The following is a 19,384-nucleotide window of genomic DNA, read 5'->3' on the forward strand; positions in this document are numbered from 1 at the left end:
CCTTTCCTAATAGGGGTCTACATCATAGACAGGTTCAGCGGATTTATTTTTACGTTGTATGTCAGGTTATGCTTATATTTATAAGATAATGACTTATACGTAGGCACAATTTAGGGTAATAATAATATGGTTAATGGTTTTCTTGCCATCTTAATAGGATCTGATTTCCGATTGTGGTAGAGTCTTGATCTTACAAGCCACAAGTTGGTCTACATTTGTGAGTTTGTATCACGAAGTAGAAATCTGGTTATCCGTGGTTTGTATGTAAGTATGGGTCATCTCCGGAACGAATGAACAGATACCCGAATCTGAAAGTTCTTTAGCTGAATCACGTGGACGAAGTTACGACCAAAAGCTAGTATAGATTTGTTTTTATGTTTGTAAACAAGAAACTCTGAAACTACTGAATCGATTTTAATAATTCTTTCACCATTAAAAAACTACTTTACCCAGATGTAGTATAGGTAATATTATATTATGTATATATAAGTATGATTTCAACCTGGAGCGAAGCTGGACGGATTAGCTCGTATATTATATCTGAATATAATTTTAATTCGAATATTAAAATTCCTTATAATAAAATCATACGCGTCACTGAAGAGAGTGCTTATATCTGACATTAATAAAATATAATACATAATTCAGCGAGGAATATCTATAGGTCTAATTATTGGGAGTGTGCCAACAAATACTTGTAGATCATCTTTTCATCACAAATATAATGCACTTTGGTCTATACAAATACACTAGTTATTACGTGGAAGTTAGTAGTTAGAACAATGTTAGTAAACTGTTAATTGAATTTTTTCAGTGAGTATATTTTTTCAGTCGACAAAAATTATAACAAAATTGGTTTAGCTTTGTAGCCGGCTGAAGTATGGATCAATTATGTTTTTAATGGCTACTAAATTATAAATAGTTGTAAAGCTTTATTAATATTCTAACTTTTTATGGGTTTTAGTACCTTACATTGCGGTAATAATTTTTAAATATAGAGCATTTTCGTCCTTATTGTATTTCACGGTCACGCACAGTAAGTAATATATACCTACGTACTGGTATTTTTTTTTCATGAAAAGTATGTCGTGACTATATTATTAAGTACTTAATGTTGTGTAAAATATTTTATGAAGTAGCGAGTGAATCGATAGCACGGCCTTTTTGTTCCAACTTCCAACAGTAAAAGTATAAAGAATACCTACCTATTGAGCATTGTTACTATTGTATTAGGTATAGCAGCTAACTATGGGAAAAAATAGCCCAGTTACTAAACGGTGAAAAACATTGTGTGTCTTGTATTTATTCATTTGTTAATTTCAGTTTGAGTGAAAGCAGACTAAAATTCTTCTCTCCTCTTCTTTTCTTCTTATTCCTTAAAACACATATAGTTATGAACGGACTGACATATCTGTATATTATCTTCGCTAACTTCTAAGACTGAGCCAGACTTTTTTGGAAACTTCTTACGCTTTACAAAGTGCCAAAGTAGAACTTCTCGTAGCAATTTATATGTGAGCAAGTGATGGAGAACACGAATGGTGTTTTCTAAGTGCAGTGTCTGTGCGGGGGTGTGTTCGTGTGGTGTGTGTGTGTGTGTGCGCACGGCACCAAGGTGGTGGGTGGGGGGTTGTTCCGTTGCTGCGTGCCCTGGTGCGGGGCGCGCGCGGCGGCGCCCGGCGACGCCGAATATGCCCTGAGGGAAGGCAGCCCTCAACTCTCTCACCAAGAATACGGTAAGAGAACTTTTCTATTTAAACTTTCCGCAAAGAGGGCCCATACACTTACAATCTCTCTGCGTCGTATCCATTCCTCATTCCCGATGATGGTAGTAAGAATTCCATTAATCACAAAGTTATGGAAGTTTTCTTGGGATAATATTTCGGTGAACTTCTAAACACTAACAACGCACAGCCTAAACTGGTAGATCTAGGAGCTTGGTTCATGTAGGTCTTTCTATAACATAAAACCGCACTAAGAAAGAAACTAGAGAAACTCCTACAGGATCTTAAAACCCTAAATCCACTCGTGGTGCAAAATCACCAGTTTGGCCGATGCTTCTTCAACAGATCAGCTCGGCGTGACTTATGATATTATCACAGGTCGTGGAAACCAGTGTAATCTATAGGGATTGTAGATGTACAGGCCCTCTAAGTTTTAAGCATGTTTAAAATAAGTAAGTCAATACATAATATTACATTATTATAACCTGTTCACAATGTGCTGTTCTTTTGTTCAAGTAAAAAAAAAATATTAAAAAATCATAAAAAGATTTTAAGCATAAACGCTGTCAATTTAATTAATTAATTATTATTCATACCAAACCATAATTAACTAATGTGAATAGGTAATACATTGCACTTCTCGAGTAGAGTCATAATATTGTCTGTTTCAAATTCTGAAGCAAGCAATAAATATACCTAACTAATTTATCTGATAGACTATGTTTTATTCATTGTTTCATTTATAACACTGATTCATAAATAAAATAAGTAAATGAAAATAAGTTTATTGTACTACATCAAGACATAGAAGTTAGAACATCATTTTACAAATTAGCTAGACAAAGTACATAGATAGATAAAATCGGCGGTCTTATCGCTAAATGAGAAATCCCTGCCAAGCAGTCGCTTGACAAAGGGTTTAAATTACAAAATATATAGTAGGTTTATAAGTATAAAAGGAAGGGTGGAAATAATAGGCAAGTAGGTAAGAACCCGAAAAAGTACCTAATAGCACGCTATGGAATTCAAAGAGCAAAGGCATATTAGAAAATCACAATTACACTAATGTAAGTAATAGATACGCATTGAATGGAAACTTTTTTTTGCCATTTTTGCAGATCTCGCAACTTTATCATTTTACGTGAAATCTGTGTAAACTGGGTATATCAAATAGCGCATTCCAAATTAGCCAAAGATCATAGGTAACGAGAAATCTACTGTATCATAAAATATCCCCTCTGTTACGCCATGTTTACACCAACAAACATGTCGTGATACTAACCTACTAGTTTTCAAAAAAAAAACTCTTAAAAAATAATATGTCAAATGATCAATTGTATTTGATTATAATGTTAATATGTTTTGTCAATTCTCTTGTTGAGAGATAGTATGCCAGCTGGCAAGAAAATTTTCTACCGGGGACCCGAGAGCTGGCAGCCTCGGACAAAGTATTAGTTTCGCCATTCAAATGGGTAATGCCGCTAGCATCATAGGGGTGCAACTCCAGAACATTAAAAAATCGCAAATTGAAATTCGCTTGTGGTGCCATCTAAGCGCGAGTACGGCTAAACAAATAGATAACAGTTAATAAAAGACGTAAATAGATGGCGGGCACATTGTTGTAATTTTAAATTACAAACATTTGGACAGCCACAGTCACCGTCAGTGGTGCCAGATTAGGCGAATTACCGCCATTTAGGCTACCTCGGCGGGCCAATCGGCGCCCAAAAATCCCGATTGGCTACCAGTAACCATTTAGGCTACCAGTAGGGCGATTGTCTAAAACCGGTATCAATCATTATTACAATCTCAATTGTTCTGATTGGCTGAATTTGTGCAATCCTTGTTGCAACAATGCATTGTAGCCAATAGTGAGCGAGCATTAACCAATCAGAGATGATTGTGATCGTAACATTGTAGCTGTCAAACAACCGCGGTAGGGCCCCTGGAAGATAGAAACGGGCGATTTTAGGCTACTCAGCAGGCAAAATCCTAAAACAAATTCCTAAAGGCCGGCAACGCATCGGCGGCTCCTCTGGTGCTGCAAATGTTCATGGGCGGCGGTAATCACTTAACATCAGGTGACCCGCCTGCTCGCTTGCTCGCTATATCTATTAAAAAAAAAAAAAAACGGGCGAATTCAATTGGTAAATATCTGGCAACCCTGGTCACCGTTGAAGTTCAAAACTTTTCATGTTTTCGTGTATTGTTGTTTGTGCGGTTCTAAATATTTCTATTTCTGATAAATTTATCTGACCCTGCTTTGTTTACTGGACTCTGTGTTTCCTTTAACCACCTCGATAACTACCTAAGGATTGATTTACGGACTCGATTCATGCCTGAACGATTGACCACGGCTACGGATTACGGACTTGTTTTTGCTTTGTGAAAAGATTTTCTGTCGATAGATTTGTGCAGGGAAAATGCCACGGAGATCTCGATGTGTGTTCGGATGTGAGCAATTCGGTAAGTTTAAAATCAGCTCACTTGTAATCTAACACAAATCTCTTAAACGAGTCAAACTCTATGCTCCATTAGTACATTAGGTATTTTATCATGATACTAAATAATTCCTGCGATTTCGTCCACGTGGATATCATCCAAAAAACCATTTTAGAAATCCCGTGAGAAGTCCAATTTTCCGTGATAAAAGTAGCCTACAACCGTCTCCGATGCAAGCTATCTCTTCACCAAATAGATGATGCCCGCCACTTTGTCTACGTTGGTTTAGCGTTTTAAAGAATCCCATGGGAACTGTTTGATTTTCCGAGGCAAAAGTAGCCTATGTCCTTACCTGGATGCAAGCTTCTCTGTACCTTCTAACTTTTATCATAAACGGTTACACAAATTGACTGTGAAAAGCTAGCAGACAGACAGCCTGACATACTTTTGCATTTATAATATTGGTAAGGATTATTGACTACTAATTCTGTACATTTTTTGTTTTGTAATTAAGTGTAGGTACGTAGGTACAACATTAGATATTATTTTGAACTTTAATGACTATGGTTTTTTTATATTTTACTAGCTGCCCCAGCGAACGTCTTACCGCCTAGTCGATTTCGGGCAATTCCATAAAAACCATCCTCGTACTTCAAGGAATATTATAAAAAAAGAATTAGCGAAATCGGTTCAGCTGTTCTCGAAATTTGCGCTTAGCAACACATTCAGTGATTCATTTTTATATATATATTATAGAGATTAAGTAAATAAGTACAATAAGTATAGATAATACAATAATATATTGCATATTTTATGTTACTACTTTTTCAGATGTTTTGCATCACTTTCCAAAACCTGGCCACTCCTCTTTGAAACGATTTCAACAATGGAAAGAGATAGTAGGACAAGATTTAGAAAGCAAGACTGATGATGAAATATATACGAATTATCGAATTTGCAATCACCACTTTGAAGATCGTTTTTTATACCATCACAGTAAAAGACTAGCAAAGACAGCATTTCCTTCTCTTAACCTTGGTGAGTTTTATTTATTAGTTATTACAGTAGAGAGGATTTTGAGAAATTACATTGATTGACATGTCAATAATAGGTCAAAGCACAGATTGTAGAAGCTTGAAAACACTGGCCAAGTGTGGGTCAGACTTGTGCACAGAGGGTCCCATACTTCAGTCGTATTTTTCGACGTTTTGCACGATAAATCAAGAACTGCTATGTAGAAAATAACTGGCCAAGTGCGAGTTGGACACAGCACATAGGGTTCTGTAATACACAAGAGTAAAACAGATCACTTTTCTTAACAAGCCGCAAAACTGTAGAGGTTTATTGTTAATATCAAAAAAATCGACTTGGCAGCGCTACGGGATACCCCACTTGGTATCAAATGTAATAAGTACAAATGTTTCTATGGAATCTTCAAAACTGAAATCTCCTAATGAAGTTGCAGACAGAAACTAACTATGTATAACTAATAATTATAACATAAACACTTCTTCTAAAACTCTATTTTGCATATTTCAGGTGCCATTGATTCAAGTCTAGATGCTAATACAATAAATCAACCAGAAAGTTCTACACATAATCAATCGGTCGCTCAAAGTACCCCATCTGTGGTTCACAACATCCAAGCAGGATATTCTCAAACTCAGATTCAGAAAAAAATAATTACTAGTAAGTTGTGGCCATAAACAACAAATAATACACATACACACATACACACTGGGAGGTTACCTGGCTGGCACCCCACTAGACCTAGGTCTACTTAATTGTTATTACTTGTTTTTATCTGTATTATAAGTATTTTTTGTGTTCCTTATATGTAATTTAATATGTAATAATATCCAATAAATTTAATTTAATTTAATTAAATAAGAGATAAAAAATCTTTACTGTTTAACAAGATTTTAACAAGAATAGAGTATTGAAAATTGTCTAATAGTTAATGTATACTTAATAAAAACACCTTTTTTTTTTCAGGAAAAGCTGGTCAAAGACATGTGAATCTCAAAGTTCAGAAATTGTTAAGGAAAATAGTTAATTTGAAAAATAAATTATTCGAACAAAGAAACCAAGTAAAGATAGCAAAAAAAATGTCAAAAACAAAATTATTTAACAAGGTTCTAAAATACTTACCTATGCCTGCTCAAACACTTGTAAAAATGCAATTAACACAGCATAACAAAAAAAGCCGTGGAAGAAGATTTAATCATGCAGAAAAATTAATGTCACTCTCGATATATAAGAAAAGTCCAAAAGGCTATAACTTTTTGAGAAAAATGTTAACTTTGCCATCAAAACGAACATTACTGGATGTCCTTAAACAAATAACAATTAAACCAGGCTTAAACCCTGCGATAATTAAACTTTTGAAAAATGCGGCAGACAAATTGGGGATGGAGCAACGATTATGTGTATTAATCTTTGATGAAATGTCTTTGTCTCCATCCCTACATTTCAATACAGCATTCGATCAAGTAATCGGATTTGAAGATTTTGGGGGAAATGAAATTACAGAGAATATTGCTGACCATGTTTTGGTATTCATGATAAAGGGGCTAAAAGCTAAGTTCAAACAGCCAATTTGCTATTTGTTTTGCAAAAGTGCCACAAAGGCAGTAATATTAAAAAGGTGTATTAAAAACATAATTACACAAATTAATCAAACAGGATTGGCTGTCGTCTCAACTGTCTGTGATCAATCTACAATTAACAACAAAGTTATAAATGAGCTGATAAAAGAGACTAAAGTAGATTGTCTTAGATTAGGCAACGAGCCTAGGGATAGTAGTTTTGCTGTAGAAAATAATAATATATTCCCCTTATTTGATCCCCCACATTTGTTAAAAGGAATACGAAACAATTTACTGACAAAAGAATTAAGATTCACACAGGAGGACGAAGTAAAGACTGCTAAATGGATACATTTAAAGCTTCTGTTAGATATTGATGCAGGAGAAGATGACTTACGAATGTGCAACAAGTTAACAGAAGCTCATGTACTCATAGAGAAAATTCCGAAGATGAAAGTAAAACATGCTGCACAAGTTTTTAGTCAGCGTGTATCAGGAGCGCTACGATTTTGTGCAAGTAAGTACTGTTAATGTTCTGAAACTTTTAAAGACCTGATATTTGAAGACCTTCTTCACTTTAGAATTAATTCATCAGACTTTGGTACTACTTGACTAGCAAGGACTAATCTTATTCTCAATAATTATTTATTAGCAACATATATGGCGCTATTTTACATCTGTAATGTGATGATAGTGCAACTTTAAAACATCCACAACTCCATACTAATATTATAAATGGTTGACGCCAGCTCACTATTGGCTACAATGCATTGTTGCAACAAGAATCGCACAAATTCAGCCAATCACAACAACTGAGATTGTAATAATGATTGATGCCGGTTTTATGAAATCGACCCACAGCCCACCCAATTTTGACGTTTGGTATACAAATAACTTCTTAGGGAAGGACACTACTTTTTTCTCTGAAAATCATAGAGTTCATAGATTTTAAGAAACCTAAATCCACGCGGGTGAAGTCGCGAGCATCAGCTACAAATCCATGTAAATGTGGCCTGACATTTATGTATAAAAAAATATATTTAAGTATTTATTTAAGTATTTAATTTTTAATCTTTTTTCTTTTTCAGAAAATAATTTACTACCACAAGAGTGTGCTGACACAGCCGACTTGCTGCTATTATTTGATCGTCTTTTTGACTCCTTTAATGGAGGGTCTTATAAAAAGACCCATAAAATATATAAAAATTGTTTGAAAATGAACTCTGACCATTTTAAATTATGGGATGAAAGTGTGCCAATATTAAAATCAATGCGATTTAAGATGGAAACAAAAAAAAAAGATGGAACAGTAAGTATTCGTTATGAACAGGTTCCATCAATTAAAAATTGGATCCACAATATTAAAGTTATGAAAGAATTGTGGCTATATCTAAATGAAAAACTCATGAATGGACGGATCACGCTGAAATTCGGCATGCAGATAGCTATTATAACGTAGGCGTCCGCTAAGAAAGGATTTTTCAAAATTCAACCCCTGAAGGGATAAAATAGGGGTTTGAAGTTTGTATGAAACTCTGTCAGTTTTGAAGTGTCTATAAAGTTTTGTAGTTAATATTTTTGCAATTTGCAGTATGACATATTTTATTAAGCTCATATGTTAAAATCTCATTGTTAAAGATCAACTCTAAGTGTGTGAAACAGGGGTTCAAAATTTGTGTAGTCCACGCGAACGAAATCGCGGGCATAAGCTAGTAAACATAAATTCCCATCAATAAAATCAATCTAGTAGATTGGTTTTATTGATTACTTGATTTAGTATAATTTATGTTTATTATTTTACAGTTTATTTACAGGGAATTTTATTTAATATAATTTATGTTAATTTTTTTTATTTTTAATATTACAATAAAACTTAAAGCTAGCTTTATGTTAATTATCTTTGGCTCATATAACAATTATTTTATTGTTTTCTGACTACACAAATACACCAATTGTGGTAATAATTTGAAAATTATTAAAAGTAAATAACCGAAAATGTTAAATTTGAATAGTAATTATTTCACAATCTTGCGGGTCTTGAATTTGGGTATGTATTTTATAGTGTTTACATACACTTCGTATTGTTTTCTATTCTATTGTATTGTATGTATCTACCTAGTTACGAATTTATGATAATAAATATTTACAAAACCTTAAAACCTTTTTCTTTCTATAATATAGTTATAATTAAGTAGCTCAAAGAGTCATAGTCTTGTAATATATATTTTTAAACATGTTTTAAACAAACGTTAATGGAATTATTAATGTTTATTTAAAACGTGTTCCAAAAATATAAAATATTCTAGTAAAGTACATTTAAATAGCATTTAAATTTTCGCGCTCTCGCACGCCTAGCGCGCTTTTAGTGCCCTCTTGATGTGAGTACACGCGTAACTTTGAAAAAGAAATCTAGAGTCGCACATCTATTTCTAGTATATAGTAGATAATCTATGGCTAGCATCTTGGGCACAGAGTACATTATATATACTGGTATAGAGACGTCAGCTAATCTTTCGTAGTGGCGCCATCTGTTTCTAATTGCAGTAACTATTGTATGTAATTTATTTTTAATTTTTTCCGGCCTTGGATACTAGTTTTTTAAGGTCAACTATATAGCTATACGTATAACAGGTATAACACGTGTGCAGGTTTGATTCATATACCTATTATTTTTATAGGTAGTGACTTCAAAGAAAATACGAATCAAAAATTATAATCCCGCTTAGGTACACGTCGCAATATGGCAGAAATTCAGTCTTATTCTTAGTTCGGCCGCATTATTTATTATTTTATACATTGAAAGAAGTACTTTCAGTACTAAAAGTTGAGGTAATAAAACAAAACCCGTAATTTATTATTTAAAACTAAATTTTCTTTTTTTCTTTACACATGATTTTTGTACCGCATTCTCTATAGGTATTCGGTTATGTTGAATTTAGCATGAATTTATAAGTGAATATCCCAGCAGTACACTTGAATGGATGGATCACGGATGCAGTAACACTGCGTAAACAAAAATGTGGCACAAACATGGATGTCAAGGTTACTATACAAGGTTGCTATAGTGCCCTTATTATAAATGCGAAAGTGTGTTTGTTTGTTGGTTTGTCCTCCAATCAAGTCGCAACGTGCAACGGATTGACGTGATTTTTTGCATGGGTATAATACATATAGTCTATGGGTATAGATATAGACCTAGAGAGTGAAATAGGCTACTTTTTATCCCGGAAAATCAAAGAATTCCCTCAGTGTTTATAAAAACCTAATTCCACGCGGATGAAGTCGCGGGCTTCAGCTAGTAGCAAAGGAGTAATAGTGTCCTGTGGCTAGTAGCACCTAGTAGTAAATAAAACTTTTTGAGTCGTAGAGATCTTCTTCTTCTTCTTAATTTGCTTTATGGGAAGTCGTAGAGATACCAGACTACAGTGCGACAAGCTTAGCGACAAGGCTCTCTTGCCACGTCTTGATTGACATTGACAGGGGGGCGCTATTGGAGAAAAAGGCTTAGAATATTCAAACAAGAACAAAGGGGACACTTGACGGCACCGTTAGTTCCGATTTCGCCACGCGCCAAGATAGCCTGGTCGCACCGTAATTTATTTTTTGATAAAACGCCATCTAGTTCTAATTGCACAAACTACCCTGATCTTGGGTACAATGGCAACGGTGGTCTGGAAGAAGTTTTAAATTTAATTTAGTTTATTTAAGTTTTAATTTTTAACCGGCTTCATATATTAAACTGTTAATGGTGTAGTGTATATTATTAGCCTCTATTTATTAAACAGATATATGTATACTTAAAGGCTAAAGCGAATAGGCGGATTAAACAACGCAAGCAAATCCTTCAACCACTACGGGTTCGGATTGATTAGATCTAGTTGAATTGGCACTTGATTCTGGCTTAAGTAGGCACAGGATTACTTGAGTGTATTAACTATCAAAATGGCTTTCGTTTAGATATACAAGATACTACATTAGATCGAGCGTTAATTTGATGAAACGTTAGTGAACGTAAACTTATGCAATCTTTATGTAGATCTATTTATGCAAAACTTTGATCCTAAACATTTTTACTGAAATCTGACAAACCACAGAGACAGATTGTTACTAAAACATGTCAACAAACGTGTCTACAAAATTTCATTGAGTTTGGCTAGTTAATATTCAAATGAAAACCAAACTTCGTTTGTATGGAAAGTGCTCGACAGCGCGCTAGGGTTACTTCTGTCATTAAACGGGTGGACCTAGATACGTTTGAGATTCAAAGGATATAGTATTCCTTATATCCATACTATCCTTACGAATACTATCCTTACTAATGCGAAAGTTTGTCTGTCGGTCTGTCTGCGTGTCTGTTTTTTTTAAAGAATATTAGCCATGTTAAATGACTAATATTCCTCTTTCCTCTCTAACTAAGCGTCAAGCTTGTGATAGGAGTAGGTGCGACAATAGTGCAACGGGCGGGGCTTGAACCGTCGAGCTTTCGGATGTCTGTCTGCTAGCCTTTCACGGCCCATCCATTCAACCGATTTTGACGAAATTCGGTACAGCCTCCATTTCACCCGCTTATGGGAGATTTTGTTAAAACCGTTTCTTGACTGACGGACAAGGAATCTACTCTCCAGATTTTAAGAGATTTCGTGATTAGGCAGTGAGTGAGTGACTGGTATTTCGTTTATGTATATAGATTTCTGTACCGTTTACATATCAGTGGTGTTTTAATAATAGTTGAGTTAATGTATATTGCAATACATTGATGGGTGATCTTTGCGGGAATAATGGAACGATAAATCTTGGGCCTTTGTCTAGCGTAAAGCTATCGGTCCTGACTCAGTTTGATAGATGGCTGCCTTAAGCCGAAGGCGCGAAGTCTGTTGTTTAGATGGCCTCGAGGACTTCCTATTACACGCTCGAAGACAGAAGCACTACACACTAAAAGCTAATAGAATGTATCTGCACATAATATCGAATATGTCATAGAATATTATGTTTGAGACTGGCCATTTCACATAAGCACTAAAGGCGACCTCACAATATTGTAATGAACACTGACAAGATGTATGATGGTAATACGTATTAATATTTTATAGCATGCATTTTATAACAAACTAGGATGAGATAAGTATAGTGCATACATTTTAAGATCTCACTCGCCATTTTAGCTGTATGAGTCAACTGTCATGTCAAAAGTACGGTTCATCTTTAAAATGAGGACTAAAATAGTACTTTTGACAGGACAGTTGACTCATACAGTTAAAATGGCGAGTGAGTTCTCATTTTTACGGACTATATAGCTTTCAGCACAAGTCCATCTGCCTGGATTTAGGGTTTTGAAAGATCTGTGTTGCTCCAACTCTTTTCTGAATAGGAGATGGAATCTATCGTTGTAAAAAAACCTACTTGTTTACAAAATTTCTTTCTGGCGCCAATGCATCTGAACTATACCATAACTAGTCACGCAGTCCGTTTTCTTCTTTTAGACTTCTAGATTCTGTAGCCTCATGACCTAAAATTTTATTTATAAGCATAATATTATTATTATATTTTTCCAATAAACCAAACTACACTACAAGGTTATTTTTGGCGACTTTTTCTCTTACATATATTTTTTACAATACTTGATACCTGGCAACAATGCAGATTTAACGTTAACAAAATCTTTGACTCTACATCTTCACACGGCTGGATAAAACAACCTTTACAGTTATTGTCATGATAGAAATACATTTTCATTCAGTCCATTACTCGAATAGCACTTTTCTGCTCTTTTATTGTAACAGTTTTCAAGGCAGGTACAGTTTTTTGTTTTCTTCCCGAACGAAGAAAACAGTAGGTACTTGAACAAATAAATCTGTATTGTAGGAGAGTTTTGTAAACTAATTACTTAAACGTAATTTTATACGGGCGGTGTGTTAGCAATAGAATTGTGTATAAAAGCATGTTTTATTTGTGAAGAGTAGAGATAAAATTAATTAATATTTACCTCTACAACAAAATAAACATACGCGCGAGTAACTATACAAAATGTATTTATTTTATAACAAAAGGAAACATGAAACAGTATATTCAATAATGTAATGAATTAGTACGATCAAAGGTGGTTATAGGTTACCTATAGTATAATGCTTTATCAGTTCCAGTTTGAGAAGTTGAGATAGCAAGACGTGATGATGCAGTCTAATAAACCGCCTTAACTTTTAATAAGTTTTTACCTATGTAGGTCACGCAAATCCTTCATCCAACGGGCCAATATGAATTTAGAATAGATTATTGTTTGCCCAACCTAGAATAAGTAAGATCTATAACTAGCAAGGCAACAGTCTACAGGTGAGTTAGAGAGGTTGTTGAAATGTATGAAAATGAAGTCATAACACGTGTATTGGATGGTGAACTCTGTTTTTGTGACAAGATAAAAACGTTGTACAGTAGTTGCTATGTAGTGACGCTGACGCTCTATTGGTGGTTTTGTAAAATAAAAACCGGCCAAGTGCGAGTCAGGCTCGCGCAATGAGGGTTCCGTACTACAGTCGTATTTTTTCGACATTTTGCACGATAATTCAAAAACTATGATGTATAAAAATAAATAAAAATCTGTTTTAGAATGTACAGGTGAAGACCTTTCATAATATGATACCCCACATACATAGTTATCTCACTTCGAAAGTTGAAAATACTAATTATTAGTTTATGACCACAATTTTAATTTGTGTGATCTAACCCTAAATTCACGGTTTTCAGATTTTTCCCCAAATGTCAGCTATAAGATGTACCTACCTGCCAAATTTCATGATTCTAGGTCAACGGGAAGTACCCTGTAGGTTTCTTGACAGACAGACAGACAGACAGACAACAAAGTGATCCTATAAGGGTTCCGTTTTCCTTTTGAGGTACGGAACCCTAAAAAGGAATGAATATTCATTGAAAATGGCACGTGATGCCGATTTTTTCCTGCGACACACTTCTGTAGGTACATAATGCGATAATTTGATACAAATTATAACACATTCAATTAATGGGGTCGATTTAACTTTTATAAAAGACGTAATCATGTTGGCAGTTCTTATAACATAAAATAAAATTAACGTTTTTTTTAGTGCAACTATTTGTGGCCTACACAAAATCTAATTTAACATTCGGATATTCACTTAGATTTTATAATAATTTGTAGACATTATGCATCAAAATCTAATAGGTACTGAGTATCAATTTACATAAGTTAAAATTAGACTAGTTAAGTAAATTAAAAAAAAAACCATTTTATATGCATTGCAGTATCTAATGCAATATAATGTTTGTAAGTTAATCTGACCGTAGCACATCTGCAAGTGAGGCTTTTGTGAAACAATATAGGTAATATGAACGTATAATTTTGTGAGTTTCTCTCGTTTATTGTTTACTATAAATAGCACATTGTGAACACAGAGACGTAAGACATACATAGGTACATGTATATTGTTTGTATGTTCTTTACTTTATAAAAATAGATATTTATTTAGGTAGGTACTTCCACTATTATATCCAGTTTCTTTTATGTTCGGTTTCTATTGCAAATAATGTATTTTTTGTATCAGCTTATTATATTTAAACATTCGTTGTAAATAGTAAATAGTACCTAGTGTACTTAATATATATTTTCTTTCTTTAGCTGTGATAGCCTAGAGGTTAGGACGTCCACCTCCTAATCGGAGGTCGGGGGTTCGATCCCGGGCCCGTACTTTTAACTTTTCAGAGTTATGTACGTTTTAAGTAATTAAATATCATTTGCTTTAACGGTGAAGGAAAACATCATGAGGAAACATGCATGCCTGAGAGTATGTCTCTCTATAATGTTCTCAAAGGTGTGTGAAGTCTGCCAATCCACACTTGGCCCGCGTAGTAGACTACAGCCAAAAACCCTTCTCACTCTGAGGAGACCCGTGTTCTGTAGTGAGCCGGCGCGGTTGATTATTATGATACTGATGATATATTCTTTACCAGATTCTTTATGTAACCAAGCTATAGAATATTAAATGATTGATGATATTGCTAAACGACTAATTAAAAAAAAATCTTTGAATTAAGAATGAATTTAAAGACAACTAAAAAAAAAAACTATGATGACTCTATGAATTGAATTTTTGTAACAATTTAGGTAATATACCTACTCCTAGTCCAAAACAGATATAATATGCCATATATCTATGGTAGGTACTTGCTAGTGCTATTAGGTACACCGTTTCAGTCCATTAGATCTGTCCAATCGCATATTGTAATAGAATAATAGAGTCAACCGTAAAATTGTTTGATTAACCTTTACATGTACCTACCTGGTATGTACTTAAATGTAATTTGTATTATGGCGTCATTGATACGTAGTTCTGTTGCGGTGTGATTAAAGGACAAACCAATAAACCAACAAACCAACAACAACAAACCAAATGGAGCACATGCAATAGAATAAGTAAGAATACGAGGAAAGGTAATGCAGAAACTTTAATTACTTATCTTCCTTTTCGTAAAATAACTGTAATTTGCGAAGTAAGCAATGACCCGTGGGGCTACGCTTCAGCAAGTTTAAAAAGTTTCGCTAATAAAAGGCACTGTAAGCCGCAAAATACCTACTCTATTCTAGCGCCAGCTTTAAAGTTATTTAATAGGGCTGTCATCGCTAAAGTTTGAAAAGCTGAACAATAAGTGTGGATCAAACTAATAATTAAAAGCAAAAGTTTGTATGTGTGTGTGTGTGTGTATGTCTGTTACTCTTTCACGCAAAAACTACTGGGTGGATTTAGCTGAATTTTGGAATGCAGATAGATTATACCATCAATTAGCACATAGGTTTTTTATCGTAAAATTCGTAGTTCCCGGGAGAATTTTGAAACATATTCCACGTGGACGAAGTTACGGGCATCATCTAGTATTTAAAGATAAAATGAGAAACAGTTTGACTGACGTTTATCAAGTACAGTTTATACGTTATACTGCTGGAAATCGGTTCAGCTGTTCTCGAGATTTGCGATCAGCAACACATTTAGCGATTCATTTTTATATTATAGATTACTTTAGATAGTGGGGCAGTGATTTCCATACTAGGATTCCCCGTATCGCGTAAACAACTTCCTTACATAAAAACAAAAACATATTTTCAGCTTAGGTTATACTTTTTGGTAGCCCTAATGCCGAAATGGCAGTTCATAACGCTGGGCTATATTTTCATTAGTCGACAACTAAATACTTTTATGCAAATAGATTTAGTGGGTACCGTTCTAAAGCTTGGTACTGACTGCAATAATTTATGAGCAAGCATAACTTCGCTAGTCTTCGGTGTCTGTATTCTCTATATATATAGATCTTAAAAGTGGCATAGTGGCATAGTTTTTGAAACCTAAGTCCACGCGACAAAGTCGGTATAATATTACTCAGTGAAGCAGCAATGTAGAAACAATCAATATCAAATGAGCTCAGTGGCTATCATTCAGTGTTGGACACTGAGTTAGCGAATCACCCCGCTGCGCTGGTTCTTGGGCCTTAGCGATTACGCACTACACTTCCGTCATCCGAGTTCTATCCGTCATTCGTGAGAATACCAGCGATTATCTACGACATATGTCATGTTGTATGGGAGCTTATGACATATGGATATGTCGTAGATAATCGTTGGTATTCTCACGGAGGACGGAAGTGCAGTACGTAATCGCCGTTAGAGTCAGAGTTCACCTTTAAATATTGAATTCTACAGCCAAGATCTCGGGATAGTCTAAATATTATGTCAAACAAATTTCGTAGCTGGCGCGATCGTTTAATTGGCAAGTTTGATGTTTATTGGCAAAGTTTGGATCAATTAAGTTCCAACTGAGAGTCTTTGTTTGAAATTGTGTAGAGCTTTAATCCTTAAGTGTCTGTGCTTATCAATAATATTACTTTTGAATATTCAATGCGTAGATATAATTAATACAAATGTCTCACAAGAGAAGTAACCATGGTACGCTTCCCAGGCCTTTATAAATAAAACTAGCTTATGCTCGCGACTTCGTCCGCGTGGACTACACAAATTTCAAACCCCTATTTCACTCCCTTAGGGGTTGAATTTTAAAAATCTTTTCTCAGCGGATGCCTACGTCATAATAGCTATCTGCATCCCAAAATTCAGCCCGATCCGTCCAGTAGTTTGAGCTGTGCGTTGATAGATCTGTCAGTCAGTCAGTCAGTCACCTTTTCCTTTTATATATTTAGATAATTATTTTGGTTCTCATTTAAGCGGCTCAAAGATTTGGTAAATCTTGTATCTTGTACTATGTACTATGTAATCTTGCCCGTGTAACTTTAAAACTACACATTTTTACGATAATCTGGAAAATACAGACACAGAAATATATTGTTTGTTTTTATAACGTACCTATCTAAAAATTTCATTAAGTTTAATTGATTAATATTCAAATGTGAGCCAAACTTCGTTTGTATGGGAAGTGCTGGGGAGCACGCTAGGATCACTTCTACTAAGCAAAGTAAAGTGGTACCTAACGATAATAATTCTTTGCGATTTGGTGAAATCTTATTATATAAAAATGAATCCCTATTTCCCTTGGTAACGTCACAACTTGAGAACGACTGGACCAAATTAGATAATTCTTTTTTTGTTGTGTTTGTGATTGTTAGGACAGTAAAAAACAGTTCCCGCGGGACATGGACGAAGTCGCAGGCAACAGCTAGTACTACATAAACGTTTTCGTTTTCTATGGTAGGTATATACAGTTATCAGCATAAAAACGTGAGCTCGATTCCGTAATTTTCGGACATGGAACTCTAAAAATGATGTCAAGCTACAATACCTATACGTATTAAATTAGTCACGGGATAGGTAAACTGTAAACATTTTTAGTAATATGACCCATCAGATCAACTGTCCAACTGATATGAGGGCGCGGCCGAACACTGTCAAATATTGACTCGGATCGATCCTCGTTGATAAAATATGTAGCGGTCTCTTCTGTTTATTTTAAACAATAACACCAACTCCCCATTAAGTATCTGTTTATTCAAAAGTGTGGTGGAGACGAGGGATGTCAGATAAATATAATAAACCTGGAAAATGTTTGTCCGAGGGCATAAATTTAACGGTGCGGTTTTCTGTTTGTAGTTCATCGAAATATGCAAGCCAAAAAACTTTTTTTCCTGTGAGATTAGTGTATCAATTGGGTATTTTGTCGTGGCTTTATTTGATCCTAAAGTGATAATAAACTACCAAAATTTTTATCGATCGATAAGTGCAATTATTATTATTATTATTATTATTTAATTAGAACGGCCATAAAGCCAATTACACTAACTAAAATACGAGTACAAACTAACATAAACATACTTACAAAAATTAACAACTTAAAATTATAAATTTTAAAAAGCAAAATTATAAATTTTCACAAAAGTGCAAGATCTGACCCATGAGGTCAGCCCATTTGTCAGCAAATATGTCACAGCGAGGGGACTCCTTCAGCAGTGCGTTGAGCGCAGCCAAAGTGCGCGGTATGGGTGACCAGAACGCGCTACCGTGCGACTAAACGGACTTACGAAAAATTTGGAGCGGTGGCGGAGAAAGCTGTAATTAGCTATTAATGCATTTTTATTGCATTAATAGCCATAATTAATGCAATAAAAATGCATTTCAAATTTCGTCGCGAAAACGCTACCCGCCATCTTTTTAGGTTCATGAGCTGTCATGACGTTACACGGAGAGACGGCATCTTAGTTTATTATTATCATGCCAGGCTAAGTGGACCTATCATGCCACCTTAGGTGTTTTTCTATAAAGTGCTCATATTAAGATCTTTCCACATTAACTCGACGCCGACTTCACTCCGACTCAACTCTTAGTAAAGCATGGAAATATGGAAATTTGAGCTTTATATTGTATATCTTACAGTGGAATTTTCAGCATTTGAATGAAATAAGTGTACGACGCGTAAACCACGCCTGGCTCACTCTATGCTTCATACACTTTGGCATCAAAGTTAGAGTTGAAACGGTGTTAGATTGTCGTAAAGTTAGAACTTGAAACGGTGTTAGATTGGTAATATTGTCTGTACACGTATAGCCGCCTTCATAAAGGTTTACATTACACGTAATGCAAACCTTTTTGAAGGCGGCTATAGTTCAGGTTTTTTGTAGGGTTCAGTCAAATATTGACTGCGTGCGAAGGTGAACCGCGTTGACATCGGCGCAGGTAGCGGTGTGGCCGGCGTACCGATGTTTATTTTGAATTCAAATGTTAATTTCCTTTGATGCTACATTGTTTACGTCCACGTTTAACGATATGTAACTCGTAAAGTACATAAAGTGAGTCATTTAATTTCAAATTTCATTTTCTTTCTCTAGACATCTCGGAAAATTACACTACATTTATCTGTAAATGTTTGATAACTCTCCAATATTCTAGGAGCAATCGCAATTTGTCTTGTGATGCATATTATATCAGCGTACCGCCCCCACTTCTCCAACAAACAGCTTATTCTGTAAACACAATATAAGATTATTAATAACTACAAATGACGCGTATTTGTATCGTACGAGTATGTAGGTACGGACTTGATATAGTACTGTCACTAGATTAGTTTCACAGAATTTATTATTCTAGATACTAACTAGGTACATGGAATT

General features: G+C 34.8%; 1 protein-coding gene across 1 annotated transcript in view; it reads left to right on the forward strand.

Moving 5' to 3' along the window:
• The first annotated feature begins 1,577 nt into the window (after window positions 1-1,577).
• Window positions 1,578-19,384, forward strand: part of dnc (phosphodiesterase dunce) — a 465,943-nt gene continuing 448,136 nt past the window's right edge. The window contains exon 1 of the mRNA XM_034968460.2: window positions 1,578-1,736. The gene's annotated coding sequence lies outside the window, so the exon portion shown is untranslated. The remainder of the gene's footprint in view (window positions 1,737-19,384) is intronic.

The sequence above is a fragment of the Maniola hyperantus genome, chromosome 5 (assembly GCF_902806685.2).
Source record: "Maniola hyperantus chromosome 5, iAphHyp1.2, whole genome shotgun sequence".
Classification (NCBI taxonomy): domain Eukaryota; kingdom Metazoa; phylum Arthropoda; class Insecta; order Lepidoptera; family Nymphalidae; genus Maniola; species Maniola hyperantus.